Raw genomic sequence first — 14667 nt, forward strand, 5'->3', positions numbered from 1 at the left:
TATTCCCCAGCATCTTCACGAGGTCCTTTTCTGTTGTTCTGGGATTGATTTGTACTTTTCGCACCAAAGTACGTTCATCTCTAAGAGACAGAACGCGTCTCCTTCCTGAGCAGTATGACAGCTGCGTGGTCCCATGGTGTTTATACTTGCGTACTATTGTTTGTACCGATGAACGTGGTACCTTCAGGCATTTGGAAATTGTTCCCAAGGATGAACCAGATTTGTGGATGTCTACAATTTTTTTTCTGAGGTCTTGGCTGATTTCTTTTGATTTTCCCATGATGTCAAGTAAAGAGGCACTGAGTTTGAAGGTAGGCCTTGAAATACATCCACAGGTACACCTCCAATTGACTCGAATGATGACAATTAGCCTATCAGAACCGTCTAAAGCTATGACATTTTCTGGAATTTTCCAAGCTGTTCAAAGGCACAGTCAACTTAGTGTATGTAAACGTCTGACCCACTGGAAGTCAAATAATCTGTCTGTAAAAAATTGTTGGAAAAATGACTTGTGTCATGCACAAAGTAGATGTCCTAACCGACTTGCCAAAACTATAGCTTGTTAACAAGACATTTGTGGAGTGGTTGAAAAATGAGTTTTAATGACTCCAACCTAAGTGTATGTAAACTTCAGACTTCAAGTGTACATGCCAGGCGGTGTCTGAGATAAAGGCCCCAAAAACAGACAAAGACTCCAGCCACCTGAGACATGGACTGTTCTCCATGCTCCCACCGGCAGACGATACCGGTGCATCAAGGCTCAGACCAACAGACTCCTAAACAGCTTTTATCCCCTGGCCATAAGATTGTTAAATGGACATTGAGTAAGGAACTGGCACTGACCTGTAAATACTTGCTTTCTTCAACCTATATGGTGGTACTGGTCCCGTGTGGCTCAGTTGGTAGGGCATGGTGTTTGCAACACCAGGGTTGTGGGTTCGATTCCCATGGTGGACCAGTTTGGAAAAAATAAATAAATAAAAAATTATGAAATGTATGCATTCACTACTGTAAGTTGCTCTGGATAAGAGCGTCTGCTAAAATGTACTTGTGTGTTTTTTGTATTATTGTTGAGATTTCTAGCTCACTCAGGAAAAGAAAAATAAATAAATAGATATAAATAGATAAAAGAGAAGCAAATGGGTCTGATGTGTTCAATTAAATGGGGAACGAGTGATTTCTTTAAGTTTCTTAGATGCTCAGATATGTTACGTTATGTGCGCATGCGCAGCTTCACTAGAGACTTAAATTACAGCACCTGGTAATCACTTCACCGTAGACAATCATCAGGAGCACACAGCCCGTTGGTATGTAACTGCGAACTACTGTCTAGCATTGATGTTTAAGTCACTTATATGTTTGTGCACTGAACGTTTACCTCACTGTGTCGGTGTTAGTTGGCCGGGAGTAACTTGTAGCTCGCTGGGTGCGGTAGCTCAGCGAACCAGATGCTATATAGCATTAGGCTATTATTATCAGCCATTTGCATTGTGCTGATTTGTTCGGCGCACTCTGCTGGTTTCTGGTGGCGGTGGTGATAGCGGTGGTTTGGTTCGGTGATCCATGGTGGAGTGCCGCATTATGTTGCGTTTGTGTGTAAATCCTTTGGACGAGGCATGTGGTGGCAAGGGTTCTGTGTCCTGTGACAGCGTCCATAGCAACCTGTGACGGCAGAGTCACTGTGCGCATGCTCCTCTGGCGCTGGGCATTCTGGGTGATGTAGTCAGTGCTGTTTTAAGCAAGATTCGCAACATCTTTGATGGTGTTGCAGGCTTATTTGATTTATTATTTACATTATTATTATTATTATTATATTACTTGAATAACATACTAAATAATATATCTGAATAATATATTGTCATTACTTGTTTGTTGTATTTCAGGTTTTTGACCTGTGGTCATTTCATTTAAAATAAAATTAAGGACAAAACACGAGTCATGACATTGTGTGCTTCCTGGTGAGCCTTTTCGGAGGGCTAAATAACAAAAATCCGAACAATTATCATTTGTTTTTTTCTCTTTTCTATTATTATCTATATTATTATTATCACTGCATTGTTGGGGAAGAGCTAACGAGGTAAGAATTCCACTGTACTGTTTTACACCTGTTGTATCCTGTGCACGCGGCGAATAAACTTTGAAAATTGAAACTACAGCATCGCTCTCAAGAACTTTATTTGGTTCTAACTTGCACCTCTATTTTTAAGAGTGTAAAGTCAATCTCCAGGCTTCTCCTCGCACAACAAATGTTTGGGAACGCACCATTACTCTGAACCAGATCCTCCACAGTCCTCTCCAAAGAGATCACTCAGGGGTCATGATGTCATTTCCCCAATGCTCTCCTGGGACACCAGAGTCAGCCACACACGCACGGGAGGGAGAAATCATGTCCATATGCTCTCCTGGGAGACTAAAATGACCACTGGGACAGGAACACATCAGAACCCAGCCCGCAGCATCAGCCTCAACACGCCCCAAGGTAAAAGGTTCAAAGGTTTGATAAAGTACAAGGTCACGCTCAGGCCTCCACATGCATGATTTCACAAAGGTTTCAGGATTCAAATTTTCATCTAAATCTCAGTTAGCTCAGTATGGATAACTGTAGAAACAATTTGTCCCACTGAGTAGAGAAACAGTAGGTGAGACGATTACAGCCTTTCTTACTTTTGGGTACTGCATTAGACCCTCTGAATCATGCTGCCAGATGAGGTTCACTGTATTTTTTCACCACAAAAATGTTGCCATGAATAAAAAAAGATATAGTCTAACAGAAGACCTCTGTGGTGCGTGTTGTTTTACCTTGTTACAATAACAGCAGCATCCACTATTTCTTTCTTTTACTACTATGCATCAATATGATCTGCCATTATGCATTTACAGTTCCCTCTGCAGTGATGTTCTATTGCCCCCCTGAGAGTGTAACTCATGTTGTGAGTGCAGATGATTCCCACACATCAGTAGCAGCGAGGGATCCTTCTCCACTCCCTCTCAAAGGCAGGCTTGGAGCTGTTTTCTTTTGTCATCAGTAACGCTTTTGGAGTAAAGGAGGTAATGGTGCCACAAGTGCTTAAATTAAACGAGATGCATTCCTGCTGTGAAAAATTGGTGAGCCACTCCCCCCTTCAGACACTGACAGCACTCTTCCTCCTCCGCACACACTTGCATCTGCCTGTGCCTGTGTGTACACACACAGACACAGACACATTCACACACACATGCGTACACAGACACACACACACACAACATTCTCCCTGACACCCACCTCTCCATCGCCCCTCCTGCCATTCCATACTCAGCTCATGTTTATTCATCAGCCACTTAAAGGACCTTGTTAAAACTAAATCAGAGGCCCTTTTTATGGTCCTGCTCCTTGCCCCAGGGGTCAGACAAGTTGGTGCTGAGGGGGACATGACCCTGGGGGCACAGAGTTGTGGCGGGAAGGGGGCACAGAGTTGAGGAGGGAAGGGGAAGAGAGTTGTGGCGGGAAGGGGGCACAGAGTTGAGGAGGGAAGGGGAAGAGAGTTGAGGAGGGAAGGGGAAGAGAGTTGAGGAGGGAAGGGGGCACAGAGTTGAGGAGGGAAGGGGAAGAGAGTTGAGGAGGGAAGGGGTCCTACATGGCAGGAAGCTCGGCCCCAGTGATGTACTTGGCTGTCCGGACCACCCACTGTAGCGCCATGCGATCGTGGGCGGTGCTATTGCCATACCAAGCAGTGATGTAGCCAGTCAAGATGCTCTCAATGGTACAGCTGTAATACTTTTGGAGGATTTTAGGGCCCATGCCAAACCTTTTCAAACCTTTTTGAGGGGGAAGAGGCACTGTCGCGCCTTCTTCACGACTGTGCGCATGTGTATGGATCATTTTAAGTCCATAGTGATTTGGACATCGAGGAACTTGAAGCTCTCGACCCGCTCCACTGCAGTCCTGTCGATGTTGATTGGAGGCGCGCTCCCATCCACAGCGAGTATAGGAGGGGACTAAGCACACACCCCTGTGGGGGCCCTGTGTTGAGGGTTAGCGTGGCAGAGGAGATGTTGCCTACCCTCACCACCTGGGGTCGACCCGTCAGGAGGTCCAGGATCCAGTTGCAGAGAGAGGTGTTCAGTCCTAGGGTCTGAAGCATGGTGACGAGCTTGGAGCGGATAATGGTGTTGAATGCTGAGCTGTAGTCAATGAACAGTATGCTCCCATAGGTATTTCTCTTATCTAGGTGGGTGAGGGCAGTGTGGAGAGCAATTGAGATTGCATTGTCTGTGGATCTGTTGGGGCGGTATGCAAATTGGAGTTGTGGAGTTGATTTGTGCCATAACCAGCCTCTCAAAGCAGTTCAGGATTACAGATGTGGGTGCTACAGGGTGGTAGTCATTGAGGTATGAAGCCTTAGAGAATGATGGTGATCATCTTAAAACATGTGGGGATTACAGACTGTGGCAAGGACAGTTTGAAAATTACTGTGAAAATGCCATTCAGCTGTTCTGCGCACGCTCTGAGAACACACCCTGGAATACCGTTAGGCCCATCGGCCTTGCAGGTGTTGACCTGTTTGAAGGCCTTACTTACCCAGTCCCTCACACCAGTCCCTCACGCCCAGCATGATGTTGTTATTGTCAAGGTGTGTATAAAATGCGTTGAGTTAATCTGGTAGAGAAGCATTTTTAGGCAGATCATGGCTGGGTCTTCTTTTGTAATCTGTAATGGACTGTAGCCCCTGCCAAATGCGGCGGGCGTTAGAGCCTGTGTAATATGATTCCACCTTATTTCTATATTGTCCTTTTGCATGTTTAATGACTCTGCAGAGGTCATAGTGGGACTTCTTGTACTTATTCCTGTCCTCAGCCGTAGCCTCAGGGTGGTCTGTGGTAGTTCTGTCCTTTAGTTTAGCCCCAACCTCAGTGTTAATCCAGGGCTTTTTATTGGGAAAGCAGCAAACCTTTACTGTGGGGACAATGTTGCCGATGCATTTCCTAATGAAGCCAGTGGTTAGCCCGTCGATGTTGTCGGCGGAGTCTCGAAACACATTCCACATTCTGTGCTAACAAAGCAGTCCTGTAGCATAATCTCTGATTTTGGTGACCATTTCTCAAACGGAGCAAGTCACAGGTGCTTCCTGTTTGAGCTTCTGCTCGTAAACAGGAAGCAGGAGTACGGAGTCATGATCTGATTTGCCAAATGGTGGACGCGGGAGGGCCTTGTATGCTTGCTTGTGGTTAGAATAACAGTGGTCTTGGACTTTCTCGCCCTTAGTGGCGAAGGAGACATGTTGATGGAAGTTGGGCAACACGTGTCTTAATTGATGTGGAATTAAAATCACCGGCAACCAGAAAAGCAGCCTCCGGATGTAATTTTTCCTGCTTGTTTATAGCCCCATACAGTTTGTTAATTGCCAGCTTGTTATTTTTCTTGTCCTGAGGTGGAATGTATACAACAGTCACGATAACAGCTGAAACTCCCTCGGGAGAGAGAAGAGTCGAGAATCCATCGAGTTGTCCGAGATCCATGTTTCAGAAAAGCAGATAATATTTCAGTTTCGCGAGTCCCGTTGGTACCAAATTCTCAAACGGATATCATCCATCTTATTACCAATTGACCAGTAGAATGGAGGGGAAAGGTTATTGTCAGTTTAAAAAAGTTATAGCTGATACATTTCGTGAAATTAAAGTAAAAATAATCTACATAAGAATCACAGAATAGCTACATTGGGTGACGCTCAATGAGAAACACTTATGAATGATAAAGATCTGCATCTATTAAAATGTTGGTACAAAGTTATAGTCTGTTAGTAGTCTGCTGTACTTGGAAAAATAACTGTGACATAGAGTAGACCGCTTAGAAGTAAGCCCATTAAACCTTATGAGCATGAATCACCATTCATTGAGGGATATTTTTTTATTCGGGAGCAAGATCTAGACAATGAACACCTCCCGCCACAGATGGTAACAATCTCTCGATCAGCTGATCAAAAAGTTCCATCTTCATCAATCAGACTCTTGATCCGATTATATATATTGGTGTATTCAAATGTCAACTCCAGAAAATTAACTTTATGAGTTGCATGTCTCAGACCCTCATAGTGTACAGAGGTATTCAGGGCCTTATGTTCAGTCTCTCATAAAGACACTTGTAAAAACATCCAGAAGTCCATAAAAGTGTTCATAAACTCTATGTATCCTCTCTTCGCATTAGCCCCAGTCTCTCTATAGTTTTCTCAAAACAAGCTTCAGCCTACTGTCTGACCAAACATATCTTATTAGGAGATGTGGAATGTGATGGATACATAAGACTTCTATCCATGCTACACACATCCAACAGTAGAGCGTAGGAAAGGTAATCCTTCCACCCCCCCACCCTTTTCTGCTCTGTCACAGCCCACTGACCACCACCACTGCCCTGCCCAGCCCTGGCCGCCCCAGGCCGCTAACTGGCCCCAGAGGTTGGTTAAGTGTCCCTATCGGACCACAGTAGAGAGGAACAGCAGATTAGCCATGATCCTATCCATCTTATCCACTGGCGGTCGGCCCCTTCATACGCTCTGTTACACCAGTGTTTAAAAGGAGGAGGTTTGTCCATTCAGACCCTGGCATATGAATCCCAGACGCAGCGCACAAGAACAGGCTCTTTCAGCCACAGAAAATAGGCCTTTTTGACACCTTTTATTCTGGTTGCTAAGGACCCCAGGGTTCAATGGCGAGCCCCCGTTGTGAAGGGACAATGGCCCGCGGTCGCCCGACGACGGTTGCCAGAGGAGGCATAATGTATGGGGAGGGACAGCGGGTGTTGTGGCCAGACGAAACGTCTCTCTTAAGACCGGCAGGATCTGGTGATTGACAGGTGACTATATGCTCCAGTGCTGATCGCCCAGGAGGTCTGTCCTTCCTGGGGCCTGTGTGTGTGTGTGTGTGCGTGTGTGCGTGTGCGTGCGTGCGTGCGTGCGTGCGTGCACTACCAATAGAATAGCATTGGTGAAACCTTGAGAGTTCTGTTTGTAAGTCAATAGGATGGGGTCTCTCAAGTTTCAACTTCTAGCACATATTCTGGTCCATAACCAGCCCAGTTCACTATGGCCTGAAGGGGGAAGTATGCTCCATCTCCTCAGTCAATCAAGTGCCACCTAAACTCCCAGTAAGTCCACTACATGTCTGCTGACTGTCTGGGCCCCACCAGAACATCCCTCACAGCTCTTTGTTCCCCCAGTCAAGACTAGGTTCCCAGGGCCCTCAGACTGCTTTGTAAAATGCAAAGTGAATCAATGTGGTGTTCATGTACATTCCAATGTCTTAATAGACAGTGCAGATATACAGTGTGGGATTCTGATTTCATGTGTTTATTTGCATATAAGGATATAATGTGTTTATGCAGTTAATATATGTGTGTTTGTGTATGTTAGTACCTCTTTGTGTTTGTCTGTGTACCCTCTTTACACATCCCTGTCTGGGAACCAGCCCTCCGCCAGTACCCAGACAGTCCCTCAGCAGTCCCCCTGTTCATTCGGGCCCAGGGGGTAAGGGGAAACAACAGAGGGGTGGAGTGGGGTTGGGTGAGGAGCTAAGGGGTGTGTGATACACAATCTTTCCTCTCTCAATCAGACATCTGGAACAGTCTGGAACCTTCTCTCCCAGACTGGGACCCCTAGCACCCCCAAATATGCTCAATATGCTCCCATCCCTCTTTCCCATTGACCTTGACCCCCCTGTCACAGTGGCCCTCCAGACAGACTGGAGTCAAAGGTTAGCCTGGTAGCCACACATCAGACATGGTTGATGGCCCATGCCTGCATTGATGTGCATGGGAAATAATGGTAATCAGATTGAGTCAGCCTGTTGGAATGTGACTAGTGCATTCCTATAGACCCAAAGACCTAAAATAATTGCAGCAATAAAGCGCATGAACAATCCATATCATATGGCCAATGGATTTTTTTAAATAAAAGCATTAGCTTATGTTTAAGCATATGACAGGACATATTGCTTTATAATTGCTAAATTGTTAATGTTGTTGTTAAAGAGCGACTGCCTCCAAAAAGCAACTTCTTGTTTAGAAAATGGCCTATGTGGAATCGAGTCAAAATTGACTACAAAGTGTGAATAGGATCATTTTGGTCATAGTCAGTCTCGTCCAAAACTGAGATTTGCAAGAGGTTAGGACAAGATTGTATGCCACGGAATGAAGGGTACCGTAACAGTTTTCCATGGGTTGGGTTTATTTTCATTCTGCCCACATGTCCACAGCTGGCAGCATCCAAGTAATCATCCATTTGGAGCACAGCTGCACACCACCCGATCATAATGTCCATGGTCAATTCGATATCCCTATGGGGCTAGTTAGGGACCATCAGTAAATTACACTATGTACATGCGACAATATTTTAAAAGGTAACTAGCTCCAAATTTCAATTACTTAAAAACCTCAAACCATAAACTATACATTGTATAAATTCATATTCAAATATTGAAAGCATAAAATGAGACAGCTGAAAGATGTGCAACATTAAAATATTGTACCATTTACATTCTGTGATTTATTGACGGTCCCTAACTATCCCCAGAGAGAGGCTATCCAAAGTCAAACCAATTATGCCAAGATTGAACACCAGCTGGCTGAAATTAATTGGCTAAATAATTTGGCAAACTCTTCCCACCTGCAAACACACACAATAGACACCCACATCAAACCACACCCCGAAACAAACTCACGTTTGAAATCAGTCATGGTCGCTAGCATTTTTTTATGAAGCAAATCTAAAACGAGGCCAAATAAGGAAGTGTAGTTGCCCTTCTATAAAATGGTATAGAATCACCTTGATCCCCTCTGACGAAGACGCTTGGACCTTCTTTTTTGATTTTTTTCAGTGGTATTGTTAACAATCACAACCCCATAACGAAAATGAGAATTAAAAACAGGTTCAGCCCCTGGTTCGACTGTGATCTTGCAGAGTAACTCCACCTCAAGAATTGCATTTGGCGAAAGGCTCGGCACACGCATACTCAGGCTGACTGGCTCTCGTTAAGGCAAATGAGAAATAAGTGCACTCAGGCTATCCGGAAGGCCACAGTTAGTTACTTTAAGGAGCAGTTCTCTCTCTGTGGGTCTAACCCCAAGAAGTTCTGGAAAACAGTTAAAGACCTGGAGAATAAACCCTCCTCCTCACAGCTGCCCATGTCCCTTTAAATTGATGATGTGGCTGTTACTGACAAGAAGCAAATGGCTGAGCTCTTTAATCACCACTTCATTTTAAGTCAGGATTCCTATTTGACTCAGCCATTTCTCCTTGCCCGTCCAACATTTCCTCATCTCCCACCCCTTATAATGCGACTATCCCCAATGCTTCTCCCTCTTTTTCCCCTGCCCCGCTACAAAGTTTCTCCCTGCAGGCAGTCACTGAGTCCAAGGTGCTAGAGGAGCTCCTGAAACTTGACCCCAAAAAAACCATCTGGGTCAGATAGTTTAGACCCTTTCTTCTTTAAGGTTGCTGCCCCTATCACCGCCAAGGCTATCTCCGACCTTTTTAACCTGTCTCCCCTTTCTGGGGAGGTTTCCATTGCTTGGAAGGCAGCCACAGTTTGTCCTTTATTTAAAGGGGGAGATCAAGCTGATCCTAACTGTTATAGGCCTATTTCTATTTTGCCCTGTATCAAAAGTGTTGGAAAACTTGTTAATTATCAACTGACTGGCTTTCTTGATGTCTATAGTATTCTCTCTGGTATGCAATCTGGTTTACGCTCAGGTTATGGATGTGTCACTGCAACCTTAAAGGTCCTCAATGATGTCACCATTGTCCTTGATTCTAAGCAATGTTGTACTGCTATTTTTATTGACTTGGCCAGAGCTTTTGATACGGTAGACCATTTCATTCTTGTGGGCCGACTAAGGAATATTGGTGTCTCTGAGGGGTCTTTGGCCTGGTTTTCTAACTACCTCTCTCAAAGAGTGCAGTGTATAAAGTAAGAAAATCTGCTGTTTCAGCCATTGCCTGTCACCAAGGGAGTACCCCAAGGCTCAATCCTAGGTCCCACGCTCTTCTCAATTTACATCAACAACATAGCTCAGGCAGTAGGAAGCTCTCTCATCCATTTATATGCAGATGATACAGTCTTATACTCAGCTGGCCCCTCCCCGGATTTTGTGTTAAATGCTTTACAACAAAGCTTTCTTAGTGTCCAACAAGCTTTCTCTAACCTTAACCTTGTTCTGAGCACCTCCAAAACAAAGGTAATGTGGTTTGGTAAGAAGAATGCCCCTCTCCCCACCGGTGTGATTACCACCACTGAGGGTTTAGAGCTTGAGGTAGTCACCTCATACAAGTACTTGGGAGTATGGCTAGATGGTGCAGTGTCCTTCTCTCAGCACATATCAAAGCTGCAGGCTAAAGTTAAATCTAGACTTGGTTTTCTCTATTGTAATCGCTCCTCTTTCACCCCAGCTGCCAAACGAACCCTGATTCAGATGACCATCCTACCCATGCTAGATTATTGAGACATAATTTATAAATCAGCAGGTAAGGGTGCTCTCGAGTGGCTAGATGTTCTTTTCCATTCAGCCATCAGATTTGCAACCAATGCTCCTTATAGGACACATTGCTGCACTCTATACTCCTCTGTAAACTGGTCATCTCTGTATACCCGTCGCAAGACACACTGGTTGATGCTTATTTATAAAATCCTCTTAGGCCTCACTCCCCCCTATCTGAGATATCTACCGCAACCCTCATCCTCCACATACAACACCCGTTCTGCCAGTCACATTCTGTTAAAGGTCCCCAAAGCACACACATCCCTGGGAAAGAGCTGCAACAAACACTCAAACTAGACAGTTTTATTTCAATCTCTTCATTCGAAGACTCAATCATGGACACTCTTACTGACAGTTGTGGCTGCTTTGCGTGATGTATTGTTGTCTCTACCTTCTTGCCCTTTGTGCTGTTGTGTGTGTCCAATAATGTTTGCACCATGTTTTGTGCTACTACCATTTTGTGTTGCTACCATGTTGTTGTCATGTTGTGGTGCTACCATGCTGTGTTGTCATGTGTTGCTGCCTAGATATGTTGTTGTCTTAGGTCTCTCTTTATTTAGTGTTGTGTTGTCTCTCTTGTCATGATGTGTGTTTTGTCCTATATTTATATGCCGTCATTGTAAATAAGAATATGTTCTTAACTGACTTGCTTAGTTAAATAAAGGTTAAATAAATAAAATAAAGTGACCTCAGACCTGTAAAATATGATAGACAATTTTCTATTCAATTTCATTATTTACTATTATTTGCTATTAAATATACATAGTTTCAGCCACTGTTCTTAGTAACGTTGTTCTGTTTCTGTATCCATAACTCATAGCTCAAATACACTCTACCTTTTACCTTTGACTTCCCCTGGTTTCAACCAATCCAGACTTCACTCTCATCCCTGCCTCTTTGTTGTGACTGATCTTTAACAGAGAGGATGGGATTCATCCTCTCTGCACTGATCACCTGGTCAGTCCCTGTATCATGTAGCTCAGATGGCTCCCCCTCTCCCTGACTGTCAGCATCCTTTCTTTCTCTCTCCTCCTCTCCATCTATCTCTCTTTCTTTCTCTCGCTCTCTCTGTCTCTGTTTTCCCTCTCTTTCTCCTTCTTTGTCTCTGGAAGATAAATCCTGCCATTAAGAGCTAAGATAACATTCGGAGATATGCCACCGATCCAAACACATTTCAAGCCAGGGGCAAACACAGACAACATGAATCTACCTCTTATTCCCTGGCTAATAAATGAATAGCTCTAATGAATCCTGAGCTCTTTTCAGGGTTGCAGCGCTACAGAACGTTCAGATAGAAATGTACTGTGTAGAACAAATCTGATTGTCTGCCATGTTGAATAGGATGGATCCCGTTAGCACATTTCTATATGCAATGTTTGGAATGTTTCACCTTTCTGAATACACCCTTAATGAGTTACTCAAATTGTCTGGATTGTTTTCTAGAGTGGCGGATGAAATTGCACGTTTCTCATTCAACCTCCTTAGTGCATAGCCTACAAGCAGTAATGGGCTATTTGTTTGTCTCTTGCTGTAAGAAAGAGGGAGGCTGAGTGTACTCTGCATTCCTCTCCTCCACTATTGGACATCAACATTAGACCCATGTTGACTCCAAAGAATCCCACAGTTGTGTTAAGTTGGCTGGATGTCCTTTGGGTGGTGAACCATTCTTGATACACACAGGAAACTGTTGAGTGTGAAAAATCCAACAGTGTTGCAGTTCTTGACACAAACCGGTGCACCTGGCACATACTACCATACCCCATTCAAAGGCACTTACATTTCTCATCTTGCCCATGCACCCTCTGAATGGCACACATACACAATCCATGTCTCAATTGTCTCAAGGCAAAAATCATTATTTAACTTGTCTCCCCTTCATCAATACTGATTGAAGTGTAAACGATCATAGATTTCACCTGGATTCACCAGTCAGTCTGTCATGGAAAGAGCACGTGTTCCTAATGTTTTGTATACTCAGTGTATATCATGCATACCTTATAGACGTGGGTGTCAGGGAGTGACAGGAAAAGGGGGATCACCAACCACTTTTCTCCCTTATTATCTCTGTCAATTCAAGACCATGGGATTTATAAAATCACACGATTAAATTAGAAACAATAAAATCCTTTTATACTTCCAAATAATTCAGGGGTTGATCAACGTTAGAAATATTTTGTGCCTTTTTCTTTTTAAACGTTTGGTCATATTTAAGGCAGTTTTGCGCCATAAGAAATTGCTTTGCAAACAAGTATAACTACGAAGATTAAAAACATATATATATATATATATATACTATTATAAATACTAATTTACAATATACTGGAAGCGAATTAACGAAAATGTGTGCCAAAATCTCTATTTCCCTCTCTCCCTGTTGTTTTCGTTTTATAGCATTTACGTTTCACACATTGTGCAGGCCTAGGTTATGTTGCCTTCATCAGAAGGAAAGGCCTGAACAACAGCCAGAACAAAACAGTCTGAGAAATAATTGCACTAATAAACGTAAATTATTTGACTGTGAAATATTTGTAGCCCACTTTCGACTAAAATGTTTTGTTTCTCAATTGAATAAGAGAGCAGCAGAACATTCACTTTCACTTGCAGAAAGGCTTTTCAAGACGTTTCGTTGACATATTCCAAGTTTGATAACAATTAGCCCTACCATTAATTGCTAATGTGAGGATTCAATCAAGAAATGAAAAGGGAACACACTTTTATTTGATTTGCCATTGTGTTGTAGCCAGTGTAACTGTACGAAAATCAATTCGAACAATATACTGTAATTTCGTAAGAAATGCGAGAATGTAATATACAACATGTATATTCCAAATATAGCAAAACGTTTGAGGACAAGGAGCTATTCATATTATAGGCCTACATGTTGTGTACCAATTTTACAGATCTAAGGTAAGGTATGAAATAATATGATTTATTAAGACAATGATGTATAACCATGTTGAATACATTATATTCACACCTTGTTTTGAGCCCTACTTATGCTCTGGGAAGAGAGCCAGACATCGCTCGCCTCCAGTAGGGCTACATTACCCAGCTGTTAACTGTTCCAGTTTAACTGTATTACTAACAGCGCTGCAATTATTCTGAGAGTGAGGCTTACGTTGTATCATATAGCAAGTGCCACGGACATAAGAGCATTTACCCAATCTAATGCATTGAGAGAGTGATGTCTGACATTCTAACTAATTGATTGTAACCTTACATTAATTGCATCTATCATTTATTGCAAGTTATTCGACGATTTCATAACAATAAATCGATGAAAACGCATACGACCTAAATAAAACGGTTATTATTGAATATATAAAGACACAAACTGGAACCATATCATGTGCATAAATACAGATGAAATAGGCCTTCGCTGTTTGTGTCCGGTCCTGAATTGTAAGCCAGTTACAGATTCATTGGAAGTAGCTTATGTGGTTACTTTCAGCACTTCGAATCCATACCATAAATTAGCCAATCTGACATATGTAGTGGTATTGCTAATTAATCTCCCCTTTCTCCCAATAGGCCTAGGCTACAAATAAGGTTTTGCTGGTTAAGTGGCCTAATGTTTTGTGTCAATATTTCATTCAAACCAATTGCAAACAATGAGATGTCCTGAATTAAAGGTACAAAAATTAGCCAATCTGACATATGTAGTGGTATTGCTAATTAATCTCCCCTTTCTCCCAATAGGCCTAGGCTACTAATAAGGTTTTGCTAGTTAAGTGGCCTAATGTTTTGTGTCAATATTTCATTCAAACCAATTTCAAACAATGAGATGTCCTGAATTAAAGGTACAAGGCACAGGTTGTCAAGGAAGCTTAAATTAAGTCAATTTTCTACAAAGGTGTAATTAAATAGGCCAAGATGCACATTCTCTCTTATGAAGGGCTTTTTTTTAGCCATATTCCTGACATTCATGAGACTGGATTTTACAGCCTGAAATGTTTCTTCTTCATGCCTGAAGGTGTCAGTCTTTCAAGTCAGCCCTCAATGACTGCATCTGAGACTCCATTGCTGAGAATATTGAACATTTCACTGAAGCTCTGTCATTATCGCTTTGATACAAATATCATCCTCTCAGACCAGCTTTCTGCATCACGTTTTATGCCCATTGCATGTTATCCTTATTATAATTCACACCTTTGAATTAGCTG

At 42.9% G+C, this 14667-nt stretch overlaps 1 pseudogene; it reads left to right on the forward strand.

Moving 5' to 3' along the window:
• The first annotated feature begins 2415 nt into the window (after window positions 1-2415).
• The window catches only part of LOC115196605 (DNA polymerase subunit gamma-1-like), a 57065-nt pseudogene continuing 44813 nt past the window's right edge, over window positions 2416-14667 (forward strand).

This window comes from Salmo trutta, chromosome 7 (genome assembly GCF_901001165.1).
Source record: "Salmo trutta chromosome 7, fSalTru1.1, whole genome shotgun sequence".
Taxonomy (NCBI): Eukaryota; Metazoa; Chordata; class Actinopteri; order Salmoniformes; family Salmonidae; genus Salmo; species Salmo trutta.